This window comes from Phascolarctos cinereus, unplaced genomic scaffold (genome assembly GCF_003287225.1).
Source record: "Phascolarctos cinereus isolate Bilbo 61053 unplaced genomic scaffold, phaCin_HiC Scaffold_5;HRSCAF=322, whole genome shotgun sequence".
Taxonomy (NCBI): domain Eukaryota; kingdom Metazoa; phylum Chordata; class Mammalia; order Diprotodontia; family Phascolarctidae; genus Phascolarctos; species Phascolarctos cinereus.
The window spans coordinates 34,166,276-34,193,702 of NW_027555958.1; the positions used below are offsets into that span (position 1 = coordinate 34,166,276).

General features: G+C 44.0%; 1 long non-coding RNA gene across 1 annotated transcript; it reads left to right on the forward strand.

Moving 5' to 3' along the window:
* The first annotated feature begins 13,380 nt into the window (after window positions 1-13,380).
* LOC144457484 (uncharacterized) lies at window positions 13,381-25,779 on the forward strand. Its single transcript, XR_013486821.1, has 2 exons — window positions 13,381-13,639; window positions 24,625-25,779. It is a non-coding gene; the product is annotated as an uncharacterized LOC144457484 (long non-coding RNA).
* Window positions 25,780-27,427: the final 1,648 nt, after the last annotated feature.

Below are 27,427 nucleotides of genomic sequence, written 5' to 3' on the forward strand. Positions count from 1 at the left end.
CGAGTGAGAGAGCGGCCCCTACATTCCGGGCCGCCGAGGAGTCTGGGATACTGGAGGACGCCTAGGTTGTCCCTAGAAGAAAAACACTCCCCCGGGTCGCGTGAAGAGAGCCAGCCCCTCCCCGGGCCTCTCGATCTCCGCCGCCCCCACTCCAAAGACTTATTTTGGGCCTTCTTCCTAAAGGCTACAACTGCCTTGAGGCCTGGCAGCGGACCCTCCCCTCGCTGGAGAACCGAGAGGAAGGACGGGCAGAGTTCCTTCCCCCCATCACTATGAGGTCACTCTGGGTCCACCTGGGGGTCAGTTTCCCAAATTCTCTCTGCTGGTGGCCTGCTCTCCCTAAATCACGTGGAAAAAACCAGTTGTTTCTCCCTCCATTGACTTGTACCCAAATACTCCGAGTCACGTGTTCCCCTTCTGGTTCATCCTGACGTGACTACGCCTCCCTCCCTCCCTCCCCGCCCATCCTGTTTCTTTAGATTAAGGCAAGTTCATCCAATGGGCCTTAGTTTTAACACCAAGTGTCAGTGATACCTCTGGGGTCAAACTTGTCTCTCTTCATTAGGCCCTTTTTTTTTTCTTGTTGCCTAAAATTTGGGCATTCGTGTATATATATTTAAGGGTCTAGGTATATAATGCATTAAATACATGCATTTAAGCTGGGTGACCCTGGGCAAGACATTTAACCCGGTTTGCCTCAGTTTCCTCATCTGTAAAATGAGCTGGAGAAGGAAATGGCAAACCGCTCCACTACTTCTGCCAAGGAAACCCCAGATGGGGTCACAAAGAGTCAGATAAAATTGAGACAGCTAAACAACAACAGTAACAACATGCATTGGTGTATATGCACAGGTTTTATCACTACTGGCTCCTTTCTTGGATTTTATCTTTTTCCAAGTATCTCAGTCACTTTTCCTTTATTTAGGCAATTGGGGTTAAAGTGACTTGCCCAAGGTCACACAGCTAATAAGTATCAAGTGTTTGGTCTGGGGCTGGATTTGAATTCAGTTCTTCCCAACTTCAGGTCCTGTGCGGTATTGACTACGCCACATAGCTGCCCCACCATTCTTCCTTTATTACAGTGATTCCCTATGGTATCCAAGATTGGGCCATAGACAAGGCCAGTCTTTTCCTTCTCTGTTCTTTTTAGTACAAAGCCCTTCTGATTAGATTTGTAAGAATCCAGGCAAATAACTTTCTTTACCAGCCTTTGTTAGACGTATTCCCTCTATGTCTTCACTGTAAATTAAGCTGTGGTCCAGAAGTCCAGATCTCATTCTCACACACAAACTTCTTAACCAGCTGTTCATTTCTCAACCTGATTTTTCTCTTCTGCCTTTGTGAGGAAAACATCATCTGTGCCCTTATGATCTTCAATTTCTTCCTTAAGATTTCATAATCATTTGCAAAAAATCAAAGTACATTCTGGCACTATCATTCACGCTCATTTGAATCACAAGAAGCAGAGAATTGTTATCTGTTTTGATGAATCATAGATTCGGAGCTTAAAGAGGGCATAGCTAGAGCCACGGATCACAAAGCTAGTAAATATAAGAGGGAGAATATAAACCCATATCCTCCTGATATGGAGGTTGGGGGGGCGGTGAGGGATGATACTTGAATCCAGGTTTTCCTGGTTCTGAGAGAGGCTGTCTATCCACTCTGCCACATTGCTTCTCATTAAGGCTTGGGAGGTGTTCTGTGATGTCCTGGAAACATACCCTGTGAAGACAACAGAATTCTCTGTTGTTACCGGGTGGACAAGTATTTGTCACAGCTCCCCTAAGCATGGAATTACTAAATACTACTACTTATCTACCTCCCACCTTTAGTTTATGTATTCCTCTTATTGCGAGTCATGGCATCATCTTCCTGATGTCATGGTCCTCTTCTAGAATGAAGGACAGACAATAATCCTATCAGGTGGCTAGGTGGTGCAGTGCCTAGGGTACTGGGCCTGGAATCTGGAAGACCTGAGTTCAAATCCAGCCTCAGACACATAACCCTTACTAGCTGTGTGACCCTGGGCAAGCCACTGAACCCCATTGCCTAGCCAAAAAATAAAATAAAAATAAAGTGCTTTATGGAAATGCTACCTATTATTATGACCAGGTCATCATTTGTAGGACAAGCAGCTTCTTTCACCTCAGAGAATGTAGCTCTCTCCTTCTTTAGGAAGAGGCTCAAATCTATTTTTAAGCTCTAATTACACAGCTGTTCTTTTCTTTCCCCTTCTCCTCTAGTCTTCAGCAAGGGCCAGGTTTCTCCACCTCAGATGTCTGATTCCAATGAAGCCTTGCATCTGTTTCCTAACAATCTGAAGTGTGGAGTCCCTTCATTTTCTCCTATAGGTCGGAAGAGATCATCCTACGCTTCAGTTAGATAGTATTCACTAGACTGGGCCAGAAATACAAGTCACTGCCCTATTTTCCTTCATTATGGACCTCTCTCCCAGAGCTAGGCTGCAACTCTGTCCCTTCTTGTTCCAGAGGGAAACCTTGCTTGTTTTTTCCTCTACCACTGTCAGCTTGAGCCCCCACTGTTCTCTTCACTCGCCATTAGGGAGTCACGTACTAGACCCCCAGTTTCATTTAACATTGATTGACTTTTACAAAGAGATATTTACTTCTTTTTTTTTAATATAAATTTATTTTTAGTTTTCAATATTCACTTCCACAAGTTTTTGAGTTCCAAATTTCTCACCCCTCCCCCTACCCCAAGATGACATGCATTCTGAATATCCCTTCCCCTGGTCTGCCTTCTCTTCTATCTCTCCCCCCTCCCTTCTCTTATCCCCTTCCCCTTCTATTTTCCTGTAGAGCAGAATAGACTTCTATACCCCATTTCCTGTATTTCTTATTTCCCAGTTGCATGTGAAAACATTTTTTTTTAAACATGTGTTTTTGAAACTTTGAGCTCCAAATTTTCTCCCTTCCTCCCTCCCCACCCACCCTCATTGAAAAGGCAAGCAACTCAATATAGGTTGTACATGTGCAGTTATGCAAAACACTTCCTTAGTAGACATGTGAAAAACTAACTCTATTTCCCTTAATCCTATCCTGCCCTCCCATTTATTCTATTCTTTCTTTTGACCCTGTCCCTCCTCAGAAGTATTTGCTTCTGATTACCCTCTTTCCCAATCTGCTCCTCTCTATCACCCCCTGCTCTCTTGTCCCCTTCTCCCCTATTTTCCTGTAGGGTAAGACAGATTTCCATACCCAATTGAATGTGTATTTATTCCTCCTTAAGCCAAATCCTATGAGAATAAGATTCCCTCATTCCCTCTCACCTTCCCCTGTTTCCCCACTGTGAGAGACTTTTCTTTCTGTTTTTTTTGTGAGATAATTTACCCCATTCTACCTCTCCCTTTCTTCTTCTCCAGTATATCCTCTCTCATCCCTTAATTTTATTCTCCAGATATGACCCCTTAATCTTCAACTCACCCTGTGCCCTCTATCTATCTATCTATATATACATACATACAATTTTTTTCCTTCAACTACCCTAATACTGACAAAGTTCTCATGAGTTACAAATATCATCTTTCCATGCAGGAATGTAAACAATCTTAATAAGTCTCTTATGATTTCTCTTTCCTGTTTACCTCTTCATGTTCCACTGGATCCTGTATTTGAAAGTCAAATTTTCTGTTTAGCTCTGGTCTTTTCATCAGGAATGCTTGAAAGTCCTCTATTTCACTGAATGACCATTTTTTCCCCTGAAGGATTATACTCAGTTTTGCTGAGTAGGTGATTCTTGGTTGTAATCCTATCTCCTTTGCCCTCCGGATATTATATTCCATGCCCTGCGGTCCTTTAATGTAGAAGCTGCTAAATCTTGTGTTATCCTGATTGTGTTTCCACAGTACTTGAATTGTTTCCTTCTGGCAGCTTGTAATATTTTCTCCTTGACCTGGGAACTCTGGAATTTGGCTACAATATTCCTAGGAGTTTTCCTTCAGGGATCTCTTTCAGGAGGAGATCTGTGGATTCTTTCAATTTCTATTTTGCCCTCTGGTTCTAAATATCAGGGCAGTTTTCCTTGATAATTTCTTGAAAGATGATGTCTAGGCTCTTTTTTTGATCATGGCTTTCAGATAGTCCAATAATTTTTAAATTCTCTCTCCTGGATCTATTTTCCAGGTCAGTTGTTTTTCCAATGAGATATTTCACATTGTTTTCTAATTTTTCATTCTTTTGGATTTGTTTTACAGTGTCTTGATTTCTCATAAAGCTTCCAATTGCTCTATCCTAATTTTTAAGGAAGTATTTTCTTCAGTAATCTTTTGGACTTCCTTTTCCATTTGGCCAATTTTTCTTTTTAGGGCATTTTTCTCCTCATTGGCTTTTTGGACCTCTTTTGCCATTTGGGTTAGGCTGTTTTTTAAGTGTTATTTTCTTCAGTATTTTTTTGGGTCTCCTTTAGCAAGCTGTTGACTTGTTTTTGATTTTCTTGCATCACTCTCATTTCTCTTCCCAGTTTTTCCTCTACTTCCTTACTTGCTTCTCAAAATCCCTTTTGAGCTCTTCCAAGGCCTGGGACTGATTCATATTTTTCTCGGAGGCTTTGGATGTAGGAGCTTTGAATTTGTTGTCTTCTTCTGGTTGTATATTTTGATCTTCTTTTTCACCAAAGTAAGATAATATAGTCTGACTCTTTTTGCGCTGCTTGCTCATGATCCCAGCCAATTACTTGAGTTTTAAACTCTTGTTAAGGTAAGAGTCTGCTTCCAATGGAGAGTGTACTGTCCCAAGCTTCAGGGGTTTGTATAGCTGTTTTCAGAGATACTTGTAGGGACCTGTAAATTTTCAGTTCTTCCAAGGTGGTATGATAAGGGGCGAGGTGTTTACTCCTTTCCTGGCCTGTGACCACAAGTATTCCTTTCTGTCCTGTAACTGTGAGGAGGGGTTCCTCTCCACAGCCACTACAAGCTCCACCATGCCAGTGCTCCTCCTCACCCCAGCACTGCCGCCAGAACTGTGACCCAGATCCACACATGGGCAAAGCAAGAGATTCCTGCCTCAGCACTGGCAAAGAGATCCCTGCAGTCCCTCTCTGATCAGCCACTGGATTCCCCCTCAGTCTGTGGGCCGGAAGCTCGGGAAGCAGCTGCCGCCCCCCAGGGCCACACTTTTGGGGAATGGAGCTGAGACCCTGCCTTCCTCTCTGACCACCGACAGAAACAGACTTTTCCCACTGACCTTCTAAGTTGTCTTTGGCATTCATGGATTGAGGAGTCTGGAAACCTCCACAGCTGCCGGCGATTCAGTCCTCTGAGGCCTGCTCCAGGTTTACTGCGGCCTGGTGCCCACTGCGCTGCTGCGCTCCCAGCCCGCGCGTAACCTTTCTGATCAATCATCCAGGTTGTCTTGGGCTGGAAATTTGTTTCACTCTGTCTTTTTGTGGGTTCTGCTGCTTCAGAATTTGTTTAGAGACATTTTTTATGAGTATTTGGAGGGGTTTGGGGGAGAGCTCAAGCAAGTCACTGCTTTCACTCCACCATCTTGGCTTCGCTCCCTCAATATATTTACTTCTAAGATATAGTAAGAACATTTTAGAACATTTCCCCCATACTTCAAGGACACACTCTCCTCCACACCACCACCACTACAGTCTCTGGGATGGTAGGCTCAAACTTAGCATTGGTCATGTCAGTAGGTGGCATGAGTGCCAGGTAAGTCCATCTATCTGTTGGGCTAGCACCCTCAAGGTCACTCCTTGCTCTTTGATGCTACACGCGCTGCCAAACTTAGCCTGGATTCAGATCCCCAGATTCCTGGGGCTTATACTGTCAAGCAAGGTTGCAAACTATTCCCTTCACCTAGAATGGAAAAGGAAGGGAAAAAAGCACATATTAACTACCTGCTATGTGCCAGGTACTGTGCTAAGCACTTTACAGTTATTAAGAATGAAAAGGCCAAGATCCAAGGCCTGTTTCCTGGGAGCCATATAACCTTGGGGGGGGGGATATCCTCCACAGGGAGGGGTTCTATCAGATAGTTAGAACAATAAGGCATTTATTAAGTATTTACTATTGACAAGTAGAGAAGGAAATGGCAAACCAGTGTCTTTGCCAAGAAAACCCCACCGATGGCATTGGTGTGCTATGGCTCACTGCGTCATGAAGAGTAGAACTGGACTGAACAAGCAATGAGGATGCAAATGCAAAGGAAACTAAATAATAAAGTCCCTATCCTCAAGGAGCTTACATTCTAATAGACTGAGTTCCTGGTGAGCAGAGCCTTGTCTTTTGCCTTTCTTTGTATGTCCAAAGATTACCACATAGATGGCCCTTATAAAATGTTTATTGTCTGAATGACTGACTCTTCCTACCTCATATTATCTCATTTGGCAATCTCCTGTGCTGTCATAGCTTCAATTATCATCTTTATAAAGATGATTCCCAGATTTAGATATCTAACACAAAGTCTCTTTCCTGAGCTACAATCGTATGTCACCAACTGCCTTTTGGACATCTTGAACTCGATGTCCCACTGACATCTCAAAGTCTGCATGTCTATAACAGAAATTCATTGATTTTTCTCTTCAAACCCTTGCCTCTTCTCAACTTGCATATTACTGTTTAGGGCCCCCATTTCCCCAGTAACCCAGGCTTGCAACTTTGGCATCGGCCTTCACCTCACTGAACATATCTCCAAGAGTAGGGCTGAGCCTAGATAATTACCCCACCCCAACTTAAAGTAGGTACTAAGATAGTCAACCCTGATACCTAAACCAGGTGAGAACCTATTTTGATGATTTACTAGTCATAAACTAGACCTGGAAACCCTAGTTCAATCAGTCATGGATTTTAGCTTAAGTAATAAAAGTCTTTAATTTAGCACATTTGAAAGCCACAGGGATGACATTCACAATAAGTCTCTATAGATTTATCTAGGGATTTGGTCACATGTCGTGGGGCTTTTACAAAACCAAGGAGTTTGTTGGAATTAGCTAGATGGTGCAATGGATAAAGCCATGGACTTGGAGTGAAGAAGACCTCAATTCAAATTTGACCCTCAAACACTAGCCATATGACCTTGGGCAAGTCACTTAAACGGTTTGCCTTAGTTTCCTCAACTGTAAAACGGGGATAATAATAGTAATTACCTTGAGGATCAAGTGAGGTACTATTTGTCAAGCACACAGTAGGCCCTATATAAATGTTAGCGATTATTATCGTTGCCCATCAGTAAGTCTCTAGAAACTTCATGGTAAAGCCACTAGCTCAACCCTTAAGAAACAGTCCTTTGGAAGTGGGGAGGAGAACCTTGGTCTCGGTCTCTTCGCCCTCCACCCGCCTTGGCCAGAGGAGGACTTCGTGAGTTTCTGTAAAGGACGGGGACTATTGTCATCCTAGCACTATCCCTGGAATAGCTAACGGCCATGTCCAAACCAGGAACTGAAGTTAGACTGGATGTGACGAATAAAGAAAGAGTCAGGGTTCTACAGGGATTGGGTTGTTACCATCTAATTATCGTGTAAGATAGCAAACAAATGTTTATCAAAACAAAGAGAAAAAGGAAACTGTAACATCAGATCATATAACATAGGACTGGGTGGTCCTCACATGACAGAACTTTATAGATAGAATTAGAGTTCCCCTTTTGTGGAGAGTGGGATGACTGGCTGAGAGATTGCTCCCTGGCTCTCCTATTTTCTCTCTTTTTTATTTAATTAATTTATTTCTATTTATTAATAATCACTTCTATGAGCTTTTGAGTTTTAAATTTTTCTCCCGCTCTTTTCCCACCTTCCTCCCCAAGATGGCGCCTAATCTGACAAAGGCTATACATATACATTCCTAATAATATATTTTCACATTAGTGATGTTGTAAGTAAGAATTAGAACCAATAGGAGGAACCATAAGAAAGAGGAAACAAAACAAAACAGGAGGGAGGAACATTTGGGTTTTAGGGAATACTCTGGGCAAACACATTCATTGAGCTGGGATTCCATGTTTGGGAGAGGAGTAGAAGTTGTCCAGTTTGGCTGGAGGTGACCGATATAAAGCTTGAAAGGTAAGATTGTGTGGGCTTTGGATAGCCACCAAAGGAATTTCTCCTTTGGTCTCTAGGCAGCAGGGGCCCCTAAAGACAGAGATGTAGACACCTAATTTGAGTGGAGGAGTGACGTGGTCATGTCTATAAGTAAGAAACATGATTCTTGGGCAGTGGGATGAAAGGTGGGTAGTGGAGGGGAGCTTCCCAAGTTTTGGCAGTTCTTTAAAGGTAATTCTTAGGATAAAAGCATCCCTTGAGGAACTAGCCTTTGACATCAGGGTTGGGGAAAGAGTTGTTTCTTTGGGAATGAAGTTGGTGGGAGTGAGAGACTGTTTTAGGACCTGGAATTCCCTTTGAAATGAACCTGTGAGAAGAAGGGAGTCAGGGGAGCTGAAATACTCTTACTGCCCTCATAAGGAAATAAGAGACTGTTAGTGCTTCAGGAAATCCAAGGAGAATGGTACAGGCTGTAAGGCCAGATGGGCCCCAGGGGATAAGCTCTAAATTTCTAGACCAAGAAATTATGGGTTTAGGGGAGTCAGGAAGTCCCATTTGCCATAGGCCAGGGGCTCAGCACCCGCTTATTGTGTGTATCCATGAACGAGTGAGTGAATAAATGAATGAAAAAGCATTTATTAAGCACTTACTATACACTAAACACCAGGGATGAAAATACAGAAGCGAAGGCAATTTTTCTGTCTTCAAAGACCTTAAATTCATTTTCCTGTGAGTTGTTTTTATTATCTTAACAACTTTTTATTGATATTGTTTTTTTACACTGCCTAAATTTCCTGATCACTCCCTCTCTTCCTCTCCCTCCCAGAGAAACTTCTCTTATATTAAAAAAAATTTTAAGAAGAAAAAGAAAAACCAACAGCTTTTTATTGATATATTTTATTTTTGCATTGCCTAAATTTCCTCCTATATCTCTTTCGCTCCTCCTACCTCTCCCAAAGAGGTGTGGACCTTATATCAAAGAATTGTTTTCAAAGAAAAAGGGAAAAAAAAATTAAAACCTATTAATATATTGAATAAATCTGACAATACATACAATGCTCCATACCTATGGGTTCTCTACATCAGCCTAGGAATCAGGAGAGGTGTCTTCTTATATCTTTTCTCTGGGGCCAAGCTTGTTCTTTATAATTTTGCAATTATACTGTTTTGTAGTAGTTCTTTCCATTTACATTATTTTAGTCATTTTGTACATATTTCTCCAGCCTCTGTTCACATCCCTTTGCATCATTTTGAATCCATGATTCTCTGTGTTCATTGTAATCATCCATTTTTTTTTTACAACATAATAATGTCCCGTTACATTCAGGTACCACAATTTATTTAGCCATTTCCCAATAGATAGGCATCAACTCCCTATCTCCCTCAATTCTCTGCTACTACCCAGTGCTGATATAAGTATTTGGGTGTAGACGGATACTTTCTTTTTATCAATTACTTCCTTAAGAGGCATATGCCTAGAAGTGGATTCTTTTGCTCAAAGGGTACAGACCCTTTGGCCTCTTTATTTGCATGATTCCAAATTGTTTTCTAGTATGGTTAAATGACTTCCTAGCTCCCTTAACAGTGTAGTAGTTAGTGTCTCTGGATTTCTACAATTTCTATGTTGAATATTCCCATCTTTTGCCATATTTGACAATTTGCAGGGTTTGAAGTAAAACCTCAAGGTTGGTTTAATTTTCATCTTTATTTGTTAATGATTTGGAACATTCTATCGAATGGATTGGGGGCAGCTAGATGGCACAGTGGAGAAAGCATCAGCTCTGGAGTCAGGAGGACCTGAATTCAAATCCATCCTCCGATACTTAGCAGCTGTGTGACCCTGGGCAAGTCACTTAACCCTGTTTGCCTCAGTTCTTCATCTATAACATGAGCTGGAGAAGGAAATGGCAAACTGCTCCAGTAGCTTTGCCAAGAAAACCCCAAATGAGGTCACAGAGAGTTGGACAGGACTGAAAGACTCAACAACATCGAATGGATGTTGATGGTTTGCAATTCTTTTGAGAACTGTTTGTTCATATATTCTGACTGTGCATTTATTGGGGAAGAGCTTTGAATCTTATATATTTCTGTTAGTTGCATATATATCTTGGATATCAAACTCTTATCTGAGAAATTTGATACAAGATTTTTTTCCCAGTTGACTGCTTTCCTTCCTATCTTAGACATATTAATTTTGTGTAAAAGATTTTCAATTTCAAATAATCAAAATGATCTATTTTATCTTTTGTAATTCTCTCTATCTCTATTTTTTCATGAACTTATATCCTACCCATAGCTATGAAAGCCATGTATATGATTTGCTTCTCTTGTGTCTTTTATGGTATAATTTTGAATATTCAGGTCACATACCCATTTTGAATTTATTGTGGAATATGGTATAAGATGCTGTTGGTCCAAGCCCATACTGGAGGAGCTGGGCAGCTAGGTAGTGCAAAGGTAGAGTCACGAGGACCTGAGTTCAAATCTGGCCTCAGACACTTGATGCTTACTAGCTGTATCACCCTGGGCAAGTCACAACCCCATTGCCTAACAAAACAAAACAAAACAAAACAAAAAAAACAAAGCGTATTGGAGGAGCCAACACAGAAAGGAAACCGCCAGGGCAATGCACTTTGGTCTGGAAAGCTACAGGGGATGGTGAGTCATAGAGGAATAGATTGACACATCCATTTGATCAAAATTAATGGCTTCAGAACTGGAGGAGAGAGAGAAGGAAAAGGTACACCCAGGAACAAGGGCTAGCTAGATTGTAGAGGAGATGATGGCCTGAGAGGAGGGAATGCTGGGAAGAATGGAGGCTGGGGCTTTCCTAAGGAAGTGGTCTCATAGAGGTGGCCATTATTCAGGACAGGAGGGCACCAGGGCAGAAATTTGGGAGTGGGGAGAGGGGCCATCAAGGCTGGGGAGGAGATGTCCAGAGAGTAGGCTATTATATTAAATGGGAAGAAGTGCTAATGCTGCCCATTCCCCCTTCCTGGCTTTACAACCATGAGTCACTGTGTAAAGTCTCAGGCATAAAGGATGCACTCATGCCAAAAAATCATTGCACTAGCAATGCCAATTCATCTATAGCCAGGTGGGTGCCAGAGGCTGGCTCTGCTCTAGGGTAGATAATGGGCTTTAACAACAGGGATGCCAGCTCAGGGCCTCTGCCTCCTGGCTTCCTTTTCCCCTGCTCTGCCAGCTACTGTCTAATCCCTCCCTTCATATCTGACACCTGTCACACAGTGCTTCCCAGGGTGGGTGAGTGGCAGTCATGAGCACTGAGCCTGCACCTTTGGACAGATATAATTTCCTTTTCAGGGGAGGCAGGTTGATGCTGGGCCAGTGCCAATCTCTACACAGAGAGGCAAATGAAGAGGAAGAAGAAGATGGGCTGATCACATAGTTCCATTATGATTCTCTCCACATCAAGAGAAAATGAGGTAAGCCTCCAGCACACTGGCAGGATGTCCTTGTGGCAAATTTATGGGACACTATGGACAGGTGTGGTATGGGATGGGCATGCATGGAGTTGGTCTCATTGGCATACCCACATCTGTGAGTTCACAGGTCTAAGTATTTGGAAATGTGTTGTTATGGCTTGTAGAAGTCATAAGAATGAAGGGGGAGGAGGCCACATCTGTCTCCTGGCTGCTTATCTAGGAAAGGGGAAGAAAGAAATAGGCCTTACCTAGCATCTGTGTGAGAATCTCCACCCCTAAACTTCTTATTATAACAACAGCTCTGAGATTCTCCTCTCCCCATGCACTGAGACAAGTACAAAATATGTCTGTAACAAATCCAGCTCCTGAATCCCTAACTTTTCATCCTTCCATTCAAATAGAGAAGCATTTTTAAAGATATTGAATAGTCTTAAATTTTGGGATGCAGGTATCCTAAATCCCAAGTATGGTCCCCAGCTTTATGTACATCTGCTATTTGTATTTTTATAACCATTTTCCCACTTCCGTCCATGAGACTGAGTTCCTTATCAGCCCAACACTTAGCAGCATGCCCTGCACATAGCAGATTTCTCAATAAATGAAGAGGGCCTTCACCTCCATTAGAAGAGGGGTAAAATGCAATCAGAGCCACAGTCCTTTGTAGAAACTCCTCTGCTCATGTTAATGATTTATCATCCAATATATTTCCCAGATTAACTTGAGCTCTGACCAAATTTGGCTTTGGAAGGGGGCATAGGGTGGTCACTGATTTCAGTGTCAGACACTGGATGGGACTTTCTGTGGTGCCTCCTTGGATGGGAAAGAAGTGTGTTTCTTGTTTGGTATATGCTGCTCTGTCAGGGGTTCTGAGCTCACCGTCTTTCACGCCAGTGTGCATTCTTTCCCCTTGTCCTGAGTCTACCCTGGAGGAGGTGGAAGCTTGGGCGTAGTTAAGTTAGTAGCTTTCTTCCTGGACATCAAGATGCTGGGGAAGTTCTTCATGCTCTGTCCCAATTATCTATTTATTTACCCTGGGGATGGGGAAAGAGATGGTAGTAATGTATTTAATAGTTAGGACTGAATTAAATAACTTAATAGTTTTCCTACTAGGGAGTAAATTGGCAAGGGAGGAAGGGGAAAGGGCTCTTTTCCTACTATAAGAATGCCAACAAGAGTAAAGCAAAAGACATTCTAGAATGTTTTCCTCCTGGTTCAGTTGTAGCAGAATTCACTTGAAGCCTTCCAAGGAAAAACTCTACCCTGTTTCAAGCCTTGGTCCCTACTTTTCTATCCTTGGAGCAGATTAGCTAGGAGGGGACTGCTTGGGAATTACCAAAGAGAAGGAAAATAAAAATTAATAATAGGTAGGTTTTTCTCTCTAATTGGTTGTCCTTAGCCCACTGGCTGCTCCCAAAATCTAAGCAGCTGAGACCCCCAGCACAGGACAGAATAAAGCCCTTGGTTATGCTTTATCAAGAACTGGGCCTGAGCTAAGTAGCAGATCTAAGAGTGGCCAACCCTCTATAACAGGGCCTTCTGCTAGTAGCCCTCTGAAAGGGCAGGTGGGCCATGCAGCAGCATCTTAGCTGGCAGCCTGGCACATTCTTGGGCTCCTACAGTGCTTTCTGGTGGATGGTTTTGAGCCCCGCCTCACTGTGGGGGTACATCATCACCGCTTGACAAAGACTCAGTGTATTCCAGGGGTAGATTCCTTGAGAGGAGCCCCAAAGCTTCTGGGGGCGGTCACCCCATTGACAGGGGCCCCAGGGCATTCTGGGAGTGGTCACTTCCTTGGCAGCAGCACTGCTGAGCTGGGGGAAAGGTGGCATTGTGGGCACTAGAAAGCAACATGGTGCTTGACAGCGTGGATGAGCTCGTCTCCCTCGCGGCGAAGTCCTGGCCCGGGCAGGCAGCCGCCGGACTCTGAGCCTGGCCTGGCCTGGCGCGCCCCACCCGCACCTGGAGGAGGAGGGAGGAGGGATTGGGGCATCAGGCACTGAGGAAGGCGCTCGCTAGCCCTGACTGCGCAGGCGCGACCAGTAGCCGAGGCCCCCTGCTCTCGGGGCTGCGCAGGCGCACGAGCGGCGCCCGGCGAGTCCCGACGGCGGCTGTGGAGGTGACGGCGGGGCCGGGTCAGGGAGCTTTGGCGGCGGGGACAGAGCAGCCATGAGGGCCGGGCCCAGTCACCGACAGTGAGTAGTGGCTGCCGGGGTGCCGTGGCTGGAGGGACATCTGGGGACGGGAGCGGGGGAGAGAGGGCAGGCGCGGCCGGGCACGGCTACAGCCGGGCGCGGAGGCTGGACGGCCCGGGTCGGAGGCGAGAGGAGGCAGCGGAGGGCGCGGGCTCTGGGTGGGGAGTGGGGATTCCCCCCCCCTTCGTCCAGTACGGTGGCCCCAGCGCCCGCCCCCCCCCGACGCGTCGTCTGGAGATGAGCGATGAGGGAGATGGGGCGGGGGTGGGAGGTGCTCCTGGGGAGAGGGGGAGGGCGCCGGCGGAAGAGGGTGCCGTAGGTGTGCAGCTCGAGGGCCCAAGTTCACGTCGTGTCTCGGACCTTGGCCCCTGTGTGACCTTGGGCAAGTCGCTGCACCTCTCTGGGCCTCAGTTTCCTCTGCTGGGAAATGAGGACAGTTGGGTTTGACGGCCAGGGGGAGGTCCCGATGAGCTATGGTCCTGACCCAGGATGGGAGTGGCTCGCGGCTGCTGCGCCAGCCCTCCCCCCCCCAGCCGCTGGGAGCCTGCCACCTGGAGGAGGGGGTGGGCGGGGCCCGGCTGAGGGACTGCCCTCCTCCAAAGGTGGGGATGGGCTGGGATGCAGGGAATGGAGGGAGAGGGGTGGCGGAGAGACATCTCGCCGACGCTAATTGAGTGATTTTGATTCTTCTGTAAAGGCAAAGCTATTAGTTGCAGATTCCCCGAGAACTCGTGCATAGGCAGAGTAACTGCAGTGTGTTAAGTGATGAAGCAACTAATGCACCTGATACGTGGGTCGCTGGTGTGTTTTTGGGGGGTAGTGGGGACGTAGACGGGTGGGTTTGGGCAGAGGATGTGCTTTGGGTTATTAAGGAAAGAAAGGGAAACCTAAACCTAGCTTGCCGTGGTCCCATGACCAGCTTCTCAACACCCTGTGGCACAGTCTGAGTTTCAGTCAGATATGGTGACTTAAGAGACTAATCTAGACAAGCCAGAAAGGTCGCCCAGTGAGAGCTGTGCAAACATAATTTGGTATTTTAAAGTGGAAAAATGTCCCTCTGCAAAGGAATTCCTGATTACCTCCAGTTCAGGTTCAGCCCTCTGTTGGAGGCCACAGCAGCTGTGGATGGAAGCAGCTTTTCAAACCCACTTTTTTGTTACCCTGTTGGTGGGAGGCTCCAGTATGGACTGGATCTCAAAGAAAGACAGAAGCAGCTGTGTAAAGGCCTAAGATGTTGCAGGCTCCTTGCTGAGAGGCAGGAAGAGCACAGAACATTGCTGGGTGGGTGGATTTTTTTTTTTTGTAGACAAAGCAGAGCTAAACCAGGTGCATCTTGAGAGAGAAAATGTCTTCCTGTCCTTTGAGAGAGGTACAAATTCTCTTCTGAGCCCTACTGGCTCTGATTTTTTTTTTTTAAGATTAAAATGGCTAAGGTTTTTGGAGTTTTCGGGGAAATGGGTGTGTAAATTTACCTCTGCTGAGCCTTGGAGGAGTGGATGGAATGGATCCTTTAAAGATTTTCTGATAAGGAGAATGAATTCCTCTGTGTGTGGGGGGGGGAGGTGAGGAGGAAGGGGAAGTGTGGAAAAGGTGAGTTGTCCTCTCAAAACTCAGGTTATCTTTAACTTCTCAATCTGGTGAAACATGTTTTACTTCTCTTCCCTGGAAAATTCACAGGGAGATATTTTGGACTTTTTCCTACAGTTCTTTAACCCATTATTTCATTCTTTGGCCATAGATAATCCCTTTGTTAGGAGGTCAAAAGGAGACATTCGTTATCATTGACCTTGCTTTTATCTTTGTGCACATCTTATCTCTCCTTCTAGTCTAAGCTGGGAGGATCGCACTGTCTTTCCTTCCAAGGTTAGCATAGTGCCATGCATTTTGTAGGTGCTTAATAATGTTCGTTGGATAAATGTTATAGGTCACTTCACATAGTTGGTTTAAAATGTGATACTAGTTTATGATACTGTAGGGAATTTATGGTAGATGAAGGACCTTTTGCTTTAAAAGAAAAAGGCGGTTTAGGAAACACTTATAAAAGTTTGATAATTCCTTTTCTGTATCGGAAATTTCCATCAGGTCAGAGGAGTACCTAAATGTCAGATGAATTGTGTTGGAGTGCTATAAGTTTGTTCAGCTGTGGAGGGAATTTCCTGTCTCTTTTTCCTTTTCTCCCCTTCCCCCCCATTGCTACTTTTGTGCAGATGATAAATACCAAATGGTAATCCTTTACTCAGAGGTAGACACTGTTTCCCTGTTACTTGTGCAATCTCTTTGATAATGTGAGGCTAGCTGGCTGTGAGATGTAGGGAAATGAGGACTTCCCGTGAAGTCATGGCATACTAAAGATTAAATTAAATAATTTAAAGTTCATTAAGCCTTTCTTTATCCTGATAAAATGAATCATTTCCTTTAAAGAGCAGGTAATGCTTCATGGAAAACATTCTATTTAAAGGCTTCAGTTTGGTGTTTTCTCCTTCGTTTACTAAAGACATTTGCATGAAAACAGAATCTTTGTTTCTTCTGAGTCCCTCTGATCTTCTAGCTTAATTCCCCCACTGAAGAGACCCCTTTGTGATATTTCCATGGTGGCTAATTATTCTCTTTAATAACAGTAGTACACACTGTATTTTTTGTTCACGATGCATTGCACTTGTATAAAGACAGTTCTAAGAACCTTAAAGGAAGACTTTATTAAGGGTAAGAGAGAATAGGGCATGCATCTGATTTAACTAAGACTCCTTTGCAAATAAACTTTTTTTTTTCAGAGCCCAGGTATGTTATTGGGGGTGGAAGTTGGGGGAGGGTTGGTTTGGGAAAAGCTTGGATTTAAAGGCCAAGAAGGGGAGGGAGTGAAGGAGCTACTGAAGTAGATAGAGCTCTGGATAGCACCAGGCAGTTGGAGGAAATGAGCGAGAACACTGGCCATGCACAGTTGTGTAGAGCAGCAAAGAGAAAGACAAGGAGCTTGGAACTTGGTCTAAGGAGAAAACCCAGAGATGTTGGTGTGATATAATATAGGAGCTCTGAAAAGAGAATTCCAGCATAATGAATTGGGGTAGGAGAAGTGGGGGTGGGGGAAGGACTAGAGTGAAATGTAAAGCAGCTTGATAAAGGCCTAGGATTGCCCTTTGTCTATACCAGAGATAGCCCAAACTTTTTGTTTTGTTCTGGCTAGGCAATGGAGTTAAGTGACTTGCCCAAGGTCACACAGCTAGTAAGTGTCAAGTGGCTGAGTCTGCATTTGAACTCAGGTCCTCCTGACTCCAGGGCCGGTGTTCTATCCACTGTGCCACCTAGTTGCCCCCAGTAAACTTTTATTAAGTGTCCACTGTGTGCCAGGAATTGGAAAAAGATGATCCCTGGCCTCAACAAGTTTCCAGTCTAATGAGTATGAAGTCACTGTAATGTTGGTTCCTTCTTTCTGCTCGAACTTAATAAATGCCTGTTATGTGATAAAAAAAAAAAAAGCTGTGCTAGATACAAAGACTTCAAAGACAAAACCGAAACAGTCGTGGCCCTCAAGGAACTTAGTCAGTCTTGAGGGAAAGGACATACACAAATAACAAATAATTACAAAATATCTAGAAAGTAGATACACAGTCATTATAGGGGAGGGCCCTAGCAGCTAACTAGGTGCCAATGAGCGGCATGGGCATTTTATAGGAGGAGCTTTGAAATCCTTCATAAGGATTTCGGGGCGGGGGGCATTTTTGGCTTTTGCAAAAGCTTGCAGGCTGCAGATCGAATGTCCTGTATGGAGAACAACAAATAAGACTCGTTTTGCTGGACCATAGAGTGCATGGAGAAGAGAAATGGTGAGTAAGCCTGGAAACATAGGCTGGAGCCAGATTGTGAAAGGCTTTAGGAGACAGACAAAGCAGTTTGTTTTATCCTAAAGGCAAGACGGAGCCACTGAAGCTTCTTGTTTGGAGGCCTTGGCCAGACCTGTGCTTTGGGATGCTTGGGCTGCTATATGAAGGCTTAAATGGAGGAAGGAGATAGCAGGAAGACCAGTTAGAATTGCAGTAGTGATCTAGTCAAGAGGTGATGAATTCTCCAACTAGAGTGGTCAGGTCGTTAGCAGAGAGGTTATGGAGGTAAAATAGAAAAGACTCAGCCACTGATTTATCTGAAGGGTAAAGAGGAGGGTGCCAGGTTGTGAACCTGGGAAACCGGGAGGATGACAGTTTCATTAATAGTAATAGGGAAGTGAGGAAGAGGGGAGGATTTGGGGGAAGATAATGCACTTTGTTTTGGATATTTTGAATTTGAGTCACCTTTGGGACATCCGATGATGATGATGATGATGATGATGATGATGATGATAACTACAACAACAATAATAATAATACTAAGTCACATTTATATAATGCCTTTTGTGTGGCAGGTACTGTTCTAATAGCTTTACAGATATTCTCTTATTTGCTCTTCACTGTGTGGGAAGTAGGTGCAATTATTATCCCTGTATTACAGTGCAAACAAGAGGGTAAGTGACTTGCCCAAGGCCATATAGTTGGTAAGGGTCTGAGGGCTGGATTTGAACTCAGGTTTTCCTGGCTCCAGGTCTAGTGCTCTATCTGGTTGGATGTATCCAATAAATGGGCAATTAACAAAACAAGAATGGAATTCAGGAGAGACTAGGGCTGGCTGGCTGGCTGGCTAGGTAGATAGATAGATAGGTAGGAGAGTCATCTGTGTAGAGATGATACTTAGACCCATGGAAGCTGATATAGTTAAGAATTGCTGGATTAATAAGAAAAATATTGAATGCCTATTTTTGTATATTCATTTCCTCTCAAGGAATCTTCATTCCATTCTAGTCAGAGCTGTATCTTAGGTTAGAATTTAGGATAATGAGGTATAAAAATTGAACACTAAGAAAGCTGTGTTCTCTTTTGTTTAAAAATACGTTTATTCTAAGTAGGGAAATATAGAACCAGAATAGCCTTGTAATAAACTGGCTTTCTGAAGTACATCCTTGGTCATTTTGCCAGGGGCGGCGGGGGGGGGGGGGGGGGATGATGTTCATTCTGAGATTAATTAAGATGACTTATTTGGTGGCTAGTTGTTTTCTGTGAGCTCACCCTGAAAATAAAAGCGTGAGAAGCCTGAAATAATTTAAGTTGGAATCAACAAACCTCCTTTTTTGCTTCAAGCTGAAACTGAGTTTATAATATTTATCCTCAACTTCTTATTAAAACTAGTAGGAATCGGCATAGTAGAAGACAAAAAGAGAGTAGCCTGAGTGCCTCGTGTGCCCCCTTGGAGGAAGAGGACTCCAAGGAATGCCTGTCCACACTCCAGGTTGTTGGGGAGAATTGAAGGGCTTCTAAAAGGAAACAGAAACAAGGCTTAGGGGGGAGAAAAGGGAACTGAGGTAAAAAAGGGGAGATGTGATCCTTGTCCAGTTGTTGAAGAGATGTGATGCAGAGAAGCATGGAAGAGGAAAGAGCAGCTGTGAAATTAGAGCTTAAAACAGATTGGAGGCTCTTGGTGAAGATGAGAGAAAGCTGGATGCTTGCAGAAGAACAATCTGTTTATCCTCCAAAGAAGGATATAGTAGAGCTACAGAAACTCTCAAGAGAAATATTCAGAAAGAGGCAGGAGGAGGAGAGAAAAGGGGCGCTATTTGGTGATTCCCTGCTCAGGGCTGCTAGCCAGCTGTTTTGTGGTCTTCACCTGGCACACATCCAAGGTAAAAGAGAGCCATCCATCCAAACAGTAACAAAATGGGTGACAATGCTCTATTTCCAGGGATTTGCATGGGTGCAGATGTCACTTCCAGAAGGAAGCTAAAAGCATGGCCAACTTCTGTAAAGCTTTGGGCAATAAACTGAAGGCCAGAGGGATGTAGGTTTTGTTTTCCTCTGTGTTGCCTATTGAAGGCAAGGGATGAAAAAAAGACAAGTTAACTTTGGAAGCGAACAATTACCTAAGAGGGTGGTGTTGGAGAATGGGCTTTGGACTTCTGGGCCATGGCTTAAAATGCTGGAGTGACGACATCTGGTCAGACATGGAGGACGAATAAAGGCTGAGAAGAAGCTGTTTGCCAGGTGTCTTACAAATGTGATCGAAAGGATTGTAAACCACATGTACATTCTGTGGCGAGTAACTGGAAGAATAGTAGTTGAGACACCCAGAAGTTCAGAAGGGACAAAATTCCAGAAAGTTGTCAGTAATAAAAACTCAGAACTTAAACATCCTCCATACTGATACTCAGAGTAAACACCAAGCAAGGGTAACTGGAGGGCCTAATTCAGGGAAGTAGCACTTCGGAATCACCTATGCTAAAGAAATCACAAGGCCGTTCTCTATCCCTAATCCTGCTTCTGTAAGTAAATCCAGGAACCAGGGGAGGAATGATGGAGTTATTTGGGTGAAGGTCAAAGAAAGTGGAAACAGAAGAGATTTTTGTCATTGGAGTGTGCCATACGTTACCTAGCCAGAAAGAGGGGGTAGCTGGGGAGTTTGGGTAAGATCACAAGCCCAGCACAGAGGCATGAGAGTCCATAGTGAGGGGAGATGTCAGTAATCCAGATGTTTGCTGGAACTCTGCCAAAAGCAGAGCACTTACCATAACTTGTTGAATTGGCTTTAGTGATAATTTTTTCAAAAAGGGGTTGCTGAGGTAGAAGTACTGTGATAGAGAAGTCCAGGAGTGGCCTGTGGATACAAAGGGAAACAATTCCAGTGAAAACAGAAGGGATTTGTCTGAAGAGGCTGATACGAACGTCCAAGGACCTTCCTGATCAGTGTAGATTATTGAGAGAATAAAGCTGATAATGGGGGCAATCTGCCAGAGAAGACAGGATGGAATGGGATCATTTGTGCATAGAGAGGGGTTTGCCTCGACAAGGAGAAGGGCCAACCTCTTCATATGTGATCAAGGTGAAGGAGGAGATGTTGGGGAAGGCATCTGAGGAATGTGAGATGAGGAGAAGAGGGTGTTCTGGTATTAATTCTTTCAGTGAAGCGTGAGGCAAGGTTCTCAACTGAGAGAGTAGGGGGAGGAGGAGCCATGGGAAGTTGGAGGAGGGACGAAAGGTTTGGAAGAGCCACAATGGAGAGTGTGATGGGCGAGTAGGAGCTTATGGAAGCGCATTGGTAGTGAAGCTGGTCAGCAGGGCTTCTTGATTTTTTTTTCTGACTTGGTTGAGCAGCACATGACTAGGATCAAAGGCCATGGTTGGTGAGAGCGATCAAAGGCTGAAGCTTTGCAGGGCAATATTGGCTGTGCAGTAAGAGGGCAGGGGCTCCAGAAGAGGAGAATGTAGAGTTGAACTGGTTCGTCAACAGATTAAAATGGGGAAAGGAGAAGAATGGAGCCAGGGCAGAGGTGATGGCCTGGAAAGGAACTGAGGGGTGGAGGAGGAACTGGAGCCCGTGATGAGACCCATCACCTCAAAGGATCAGCTTTGAGATTGAAGGCAGAGGCGGAATGACAGCAGATTGTGATCAGATAAGGACATTTCAGACTTAGTGAACATGGAAGTTGAAACACTTGTGGGTAATGGGAAGATCAAGCATGTGACCCTCTTTGTCTAGCTGAGGTAGGGTGGAGGTCATAGGAAATAAGTTAGTTGACTGTCTGGGAGGTGATGGTGTTTGAGGGAATTTCAGTGTGTATGTCCAAGTCCCCTAGTCTGAGGGCAGGAGATGAGGAGTTTATCCAGATTTCAGCCAAGCTTTGAATGTATTAAGTGATCAAATGGATTCAAAACTTGTGGGATGACCAGTGCAGAACTATCCTTAATGTTTTCTGTGACCAGGTGGCCAGAAGGCTCTTGTGATATCCTCCAGGGATCTGTGCTTGGCCCTACATCGTTGAACATTGTAATCGATTGGTTTAGATAAAGATGTAGGTGGTATACTCATCAAACACAGTTTATGGGAAGCTGGGTGGAATATCTTGACAGGGTCAAGAATCTTGACAGGCTGGAGCACTGGACTAAATATGATCTAAATAAGTTGTGATTCAGTAGGACTAACTGGCAAAGTCTTGCACTTGGGAACGAAAAAATCATTTTCACAGATAGAAGGCAGGGGAGGCAAGGATAGACAGGAGACAGTTCTGGAAAAGATCTGGGAATTTTAGTGGACTGCAAGCTCAGTGACTCAGCACTGTGATAGGGTGGTCAGAGAAGGTAATGCAACCTTGGACTGCAGTCAGAGGCATGGATGGCTTCCAGGAACAGGGAGGTGATCCTCCTACTCAGTACTCATCTGGCATGTTGGGTTCAGATCCGAGCACCAAGAAGAATATTAATAAGCTGGAGAGCGTCCAGAGGAAGGCAGCCAGATATAGGATGCAGAGCCTTGAGACTGTGACGCAGAGAGGAGAGTTTGGAGGAACTGGTCATTTTTAAAAACATATTTTATTTTTTTCCCTCAGTTACATGTTAAAACAAATTTTTAACATTTGTGGATTTGTTTTTTAAGTTTTGAGTTCCAAATTCTATCCCTCCCTCCCTTCTCTTCTCCCTGTGATGGTAAGCAATCAGATATAGGTTATACATGTGCAATCATGTAAAACATTTCTATGTTAGTTATTTTATACAAGAAGACTTAAGAAAAAGAATGAAAGAAAAAAGTCTGCATTCAGTCAACCTCAGTTCTTTCTCTGGAGGCAGATAGTACGCTTCATTAGTGCTTTGGGATTTTCTTGGGTATTGTATTGCTGAGAATAGCTAAGTCATTCACTGCTCCTCATTGAACAGTGTTGCTGTTACTGTGTATGATGTTCTCCGGATTCTGTTCACTTCACTTTGCATCAGTTCATGTAAATCGTTCCGGGTTTTTCTGAAATCATCCTTCTTGTCATTTCTTATAGTATAGTGCAATACTATTCCATTACAATCATATACCACCATTTGTGTAGCCATTCCTCAATTGATGGGCATCCCTTCGATTTCTAATTCTTAGTCACCACAAAAAGCTGCTATAAATATTTTTGCACATATAGGTCCTCCCCACTCACCCCCTTTTTTTTATGTCTTTGGGATATAGACCTAGCTGTGGTTATTGCTGGATCAAAGGGATCTGGTGTTTTATAGCCCTTTGGCCATAGGAACTGGGCATTTTGAATCTGGAGAAAACTTGGGCAGAGCACTTTGTCTTATCCCAGAGGAAAGAACGTGGAGCAAGGGGTGAATTTGGGTAGAAGCCAATTTAGATTGATGTCATGGAAAAACTTCCTTGTGATTAGAGCTGTCTCAAAGTGGAATTGACTCTGTGTGTGTGTGTGTGTGTGTGTGTGTGTGTGTGTGTGTGTGTGCGCGCGCGCACGCATTCTCCTTCTAGGTCTTTCAGCAGGGTGTATTCTAGTGGGAATTCTTTTATGTATGGCTTGGACTAGGTGATTATGGAGGCTCTTCTAAGTGAAGTTCTATGATTCTCATGAATCTGATCCTGCAGCAAGTGGTAAAATGCCCAGGCTTCTACCTTGACCTGACCTGGAAGTTTGCTGCCCTTAGAATTGTTTTGGTCTTCAGCAGGCTATCTCCAATCACCTCCATTTGCTCCATTTGCTCCTCCTTATGGAGCTGTATAATACTTTCCTTCCAACAGTCATGTGAAACAGGGCCGGGTTTTGATCCCAACATCATAGATTTGGGCCTTAGAACTGTACAGAAATCCCCCAGAGTGTTCATGCAGCTCTTAAGGGAGGGAGAACCAACTAATTCTAACCCCTAAAGAGGCCCATTCCATTTCTAGGTAGTTATGACTGTCTTCATTTTACTCACAATGAAGCTGAGGCCCTGAGACACCTGGATCAGCTTCTCCAGGGTCATACATCAAGTGCAGGAACTTGGCAAGACTAGTGGTTGTTTTTTTTTTAAATACAGAAGCAAAAATGACTGTGACTTCATCAGAATTAATGGGAGAAATAGGGTTGCACATTTAAAGAGACAAAATTGAAGGATAAATGATTAAAGAGATAGATGTTATTGTCAAAATGAGTAAGGTAGGAGATTTGCCTGTGGACCTGTTTCAACAGTCCAATCCACTGTGGTTCATGGATCAGACTTGGAAAATCACTGCCCTGAAAAAGTGTCATTCTTCAAACGAAACAGGCACTTATTGATGTATTAAAGAACTGGGCATAAAGCGCTGCCCATTGAATTGTGGTGCCTGTTACTGTGCTGTAGAAACTATGGCATGAAGAATTCAGAAAAGTATGGAAAAGACCTCTACAAACTGAAACAGAATAAAACAAACAGAACCAGGGAAACATAGGACACTAAGATTAAAGAGTAAAAGAAATCTGAAACTTCATGTTTTGTAATTGTGATGACCAGGCTTTGCCTCAAAGAAAGGAGAAAATGCACCTTCCTCCATTATTACAGAAGTGTGGGACTGTGATGAGGAATGTTGCATATGCTATCAGGTTTTCTTTTTTTTGGCTAGGCAGTGGGGGTTAAGTGACTTGCCCAGGGTCACACAGCTAGTAAGTGTTATTATGTCTGAGGTCGGATTTGAACTCAGGTCCTCCTGAATCCAGGGCCAGTGCTCCATCCGCTGCGCCATCTAGCTGCCCCTGGATTTTCCTAATGTGTTAGCTTGCCTGATTTGGTTTTTTCCCCCTTTCATTGTAAAACATTTCGTTCAAAGCCATTTCTACCCACAGAAGAGATGTATTCAGAGATGAAGGTGATATAAATATGTCAAGACGTCAACAAAAACTTTAAAAAGAATGTAGTCAGGAACGTGCCTTACACAGTGGTCAAAGTGATCATTTGGAGGGGAAGAAATGGACCAAGAGTATTGCAAGATTGGATGTGAGGAGTACTGGTGAAATGATGATAGCATAATGCATTTCTTAAGGAGCTCAGTGAATCTTTTAAATGTCCAAAATGTTCCAGAGCTGTGATTGGAACTTATGAAATGCTAAAACAGAATGAGACCTAATTTTCATTCTCTTCTACCTTCCCAGTCTTGTTGCCTGCAAATAATATTGTGTTTGTTGTTTTTTTAAACAGATATAATAATGCCAAGTTGAAAGAGGAGATGATTGTTTGCTCTAGACAGTGCAAGAGGCAGAATAAAAATTGATTCGATGCAGTGAGAGAAGAAACTGGAACAAAACGGGCTCGTGTTGTCTGTTTGCCTCATGGGATCAGAGCATTTCAGATCTGCAAGGGACTTGAACCAAAATCATCATTTTCTAGAGGAAGAACTGGGGACAGAGAAGGGAGTGTGACTTTCCTAAAGCCATTCAGCTAATCAGAGGCAGAGTCCAGGTCCTCCGGTGTTGCTGTATCATAGATGCTGTGGCCTTAACACCAAAAAACAAGTAAATAAATAAAAGTAGAAGAAGTCGGATGCAGAGGTTGGATGCATTTTCCAATGAAAGTAACACTGGATTTGGAGTCAGTGGGCTGTACAGAATGTGGTTTATTCTTGTAGTATAAACATAGGCCTCTTGTGTTTTCTGAGATAGAGGAATGTGTGCAGAGATCCTGACCTTCTGCACTATGTATTGTTTTTAATATTTACTTTAACAGGAAACCTGGTATTTTTCTAAAATCTCTCTCCCTCCTCCCCTTGCCCTTTAACCATTTGGAGTGCTTTCTACGTGGTATTCACATGCATTTAGGAAAGCCAGCTTGCCGGCTTTCTGGAGAAGCTATGTTGGGGCTTCTCCACTTCTGTAGACTCATTTTTCTCTGAGCAGTGCACAACTAAGAAGTGTGGGCCTGGAAAGCCTTTCATATCTTTAACCTTCATCCCTAGTCCCTTCCTAATCATAAAACTGATGAGCATCTGAAGGCAGATTACTTCTGGGAGATCTGATAAAAAGCCTTGTGGGTGGGATGTGGGTGGAGAAGACAAATTTAAAGAAAAGTTCCAGAAAAATAATTGTTTAAATTTATTTGGTAGCTTTGTTACCACTGCCTGCTTCCCCAAACAGGTGCACACAAACAGCAGAGATGGGGAAAATTCAGGTTCTTGTAAATGCCTCTGCTTTTCTTAGAAGTGTAGATGAATACCTTAGTGTTTCATTGAGTACTTTGTCCTGGCTTTCATCATGTTATTCCCTGGCCATTCTGGAGGCCACAGCCCTTATTGGTCAGTGGATTGGTCTTTAAAATGGATTTCCTTCTCAATAAACTGCTGTCATTTATGTGGAGCCACGTGGTGTCACCGTGGATAAAGCCTTTTAAGCCTGGATCCAGGAAGACCAGAGTTCAAATACAGCTTCTGACACTAGCTGTTACTTGTCACTTAAGTTCAGTTTGCCTCAGTTTCCTCAACTACAGAATGGGGATAATAACAGTACCTACCTGGAAGGGTTATTAGGATCAAATGAGATAATATTTCTAAAGCCAAGCTTAGCACAATACTTGGTTTGTTGATTTTTTTGGTTTTTTGTTTTTTTGGTGAGGCAATCAGGGTTAAATGACTTGCCCAGGGTCACACAGCTAGTAAGTGTCATGTGTCTGAGGCCGAATTTGAACTCAGGTCCTCCTGACTCAAGGGCCGGTGCTCTGTCCACTGTGCCACCTAGCTGTCCCCCATCTGCTTACATTGGGTAAATGACTTTTAGGTTCAGGTGGGCCCCTGAGTCCCTCTTCAGTCCAGACACCGTCAGAACAACACCAGCTAGTTTCTCTTACTTTCTCTGTCTGCAGTCTCAGTTGGCTCTTTACTGGAAGTGGAGGTAACTTCTTCGTGGCCATTTTCACGTTTCCTGCAGCAGTCATGAGTTCAGCTACCCTTAGGAGAGTGAAAAGACTGAGGACGTTTTCTGCAAACGATGATGTTATGACATTAAGATGACAGGTCCAGTCGGGGTTGTTCCATCTCCATTTGTGACAGAAGTACACGAGAATGGGAGAACACAGCCCTTTCTTTTAAAAGGCTGGCTTCACTGGCTTTTGGAGCCCTCCTGTGCAGCTCATCTAGTTCATTTGGGACTGACCCAAGGGAGCCCCAGATAGGACTCTGCAGTTAGGTCAGTCATTTCAAGACCTCAGATTTGTCTTGCATGTGTGCTATTCACATTGGCCATCGACACCAAAAGCACCAAGGAGGAGGGACTGGGGGCCTTGGGCCCTGTTCCTTGTAGCCCAAGTAGTCAGTCTCTCATTCTTTCCTTTGGTCTGTGTTGTTGCTCCATAGTTGGAATTTGGGGTGGTGGCTGAAATCCTTGCTTTCTTCCCTTCTAGGCCATCATCGCTCCCCCTCTCCAGTCCCAGGTGATCTTCCCCTCCTTGAATCTGTTTGGATCTGTCCTGGCACTTAACTTGTTTTCTAGTCATTTATTTGTGGGTTCTGATTTCCTGTGTTCTTCGAGGGTAGGGGCTGCCCATCATTTCATCTTAGAGCTTTAAGAAATGTTTGACTTGAGCTAAAGCACTTCCTCAGTTAGCGGTTCCGTAACTGAAGAGAACAGCCCTTAGGGCCTCAGAGACAAATGGCATTGCAAGTCTGCAAGTTCTCCCCCCCACCCAAGGCAGTCTTTGCTGTTACTTACCACAGAAATGATCACATAGAAATAGCACTGGGGGCCAGTTCTGATCTTCAGATTTATTAACTGTGGGACTTTGAGCAAGTCACTTAACCTCTCTGAGCTTCAGAGTCAGTCATGTCACGTTTATGAACCACCTGTCGCGTCAGACTCCGTGTGCTAAGTGTTGGAATACAGAGAAAGGGATGAGACTGGCCCTGCCCTCAAGTTGCTTACAATCTAATGGGAGAAGATTGAAAGAGGAGGGTTTTGGGGAGGAGGTTACCAGGCTGCCAGGAGGAGGTGACCTGAGGAGGTGAGTTTCGTATTTG